We start from the raw sequence: 1,798 nt of genomic DNA, 5'->3' as shown, positions 1-1,798 counted from the left end.
CGCTCCGCGCCTCGGCGGTCCCAGGCTTCCCCCTCGGCGTCGTCAAACGCCGCGGGAAGGACCGAAAAAGGGGCCGCCGAGCCGGGCGGCGGTTTAAAGACTCGGGCGGCTCGGCGCGCCCCGCCGCGGCGGCGGCGGCGGCGGCGGCGGGTGGCGGGCGGTGGCGTTGCGGCTCCATTGAGGGGTGGGGAGCTACTCCCGCCGATCCCCTGCGGTGGTGTCCGCGGCCACCGGTCGCGCCCGCCGTCGCGGCGGTCGTCCCCGCCGCGCGCGCGCGTGCGGGGGTAGTCGCGCCGCGCCGGGGAGGGGCGCCCTGCCCCCCCCTCTTCGCGGCCCGGCCTCGGCGGAGAGGCCGCGGCGCGCGCGGTCGGCCGCGGGGCCGACCCGCTGGGCTCGAAACGGGCGGCGCCGGCAGAGGGCGCGCGCTCTCTGCCCTTCCTCAGCCGCGGGGCGGCGGCCGCCGGGGCCCGCCGCGCGCTCTCTCTTCTGGGCCGCCGCGGCCGTCCCGCGCGGGCGGCGCCGCGCCTGGCGCGGCCGTGCCTCTCTCCCCTCGGCGGCCTTCGTCTCGAACGCACCGGCGGCGCCGGCCGCCGGCCGGCCGTCCGCCCGCCCGCCCGCCCGGGGCGAGCGCTCGGCGGTCCCTCCGCGGTCGGAGGCCGGCGAGCGCGGGCGGCCCCGCGCCGAGCGGCGGCGGCGCCGCTCGGCCGGTGTTCCCGCCGCCCGCGGGCACGGGACCCTCCCCGTGGCCCTTCGCGACCGCGCGCGGTCCGAGGGCAGGGGTGGCGGGCGGCCGCGGGGGCGCTTCCGCGCCCGCTCTCCAGGTGGCGAACGAGGAGAGCGGGCGTCGCCCCCCGGCTCAGCGCCGCACCGCCTTCCGCCGGGCGCGTGCTCGCGGAAGGGGGCCCCCGACGGTGCGGGTGGACGGCGGTTCCCGGGAAGTGCGGCCCGCCGCGGCGGCGGGTCCGCCCTCGGGCAGCCCTCGCTCGCCTTCCCCCGGCGGGCAGCGGTCCGGCGGGGGGGGGCGCGGCGCCCGGCGGCGGGGCGGCGGTCGTCGCGTGGCGTCTCGAGCGCAGCAAGGCCCCTGGGGAGAGAGAGTCGGCCGCGCGCGTGGGCGCGGCGGCGCTCCGCGAGAGCCGGCGCGGCGGCGGTTCCAGGGGGGAGGCAAGCGCGCGCGCGGGGTCCGAGGGCCGCGCGCCGGCGCGTGGCGCCGCGCCGGCGAGGCCGGGCGGGCCACCGCGCTCCCGCGGCGCGCGCCGCGCGGCCCTCCGCGCGGAGGGCCGGGCCGAGCCCGGGCGCCTGGGCCGCCTCCGAAGGACGGCACACGTAGGCGGCGCCTCCCCTCGCCGGGCGGGGGGAGGCGGTCGGGGGCGCGGGTCCCCCCGCCTCTCGGCCGGCCTTGGGAGCGTTCCGTGGGGTTCCTCCCGTGTTCTTCTCGCACGCGCCCCCTCCGGGGTTTTCCGCGTTGCTCGTACGGTCGGAGCCAGGCCCCGCGCGGGGCCTCGGCGCCAGAGAAAAAAAAGGGGGGCCGCTCCGGGCGAGAGCGGCTCCCGGCCCCCCCGCGCGCGCGGGGTCGGTGCCGAAAGCCAGACAACTCTTAGCGGTGGATCACTCGGCTCGTGCGTCGATGAAGAACGCAGCTAGCTGCGAGAATTAATGTGAATTGCAGGACACATTGATCATCGACACTTCGAACGCACTTGCGGCCCCGGGTTCCTCCCGGGGCTACGCCTGTCTGAGCGTCGCTTGACGATCAATCGCCGCCCGGGGGCCGCCCCGGCGGCGCGGCTGGGGTCGCTTC

General features: G+C 80.8%; 1 non-coding gene across 1 annotated transcript; it reads left to right on the top strand.

Moving 5' to 3' along the window:
- The first annotated feature begins 1,589 nt into the window (after positions 1-1,589).
- LOC137466587 (5.8S ribosomal RNA) lies at positions 1,590-1,742 on the top strand. The gene has a single exon (XR_010995227.1). It is a non-coding gene; the product is annotated as a 5.8S ribosomal RNA (ribosomal RNA).
- Positions 1,743-1,798: the final 56 nt, after the last annotated feature.

The sequence above is a fragment of the Anomalospiza imberbis genome, unplaced genomic scaffold (genome assembly GCF_031753505.1).
Source record: "Anomalospiza imberbis isolate Cuckoo-Finch-1a 21T00152 unplaced genomic scaffold, ASM3175350v1 scaffold_313, whole genome shotgun sequence".
NCBI classification, from domain to species: domain Eukaryota; kingdom Metazoa; phylum Chordata; class Aves; order Passeriformes; family Viduidae; genus Anomalospiza; species Anomalospiza imberbis.
The sequence above is the reverse complement of the archived record's forward strand: the minus strand, read 5'-3'. Positions and strand labels throughout refer to the sequence as shown.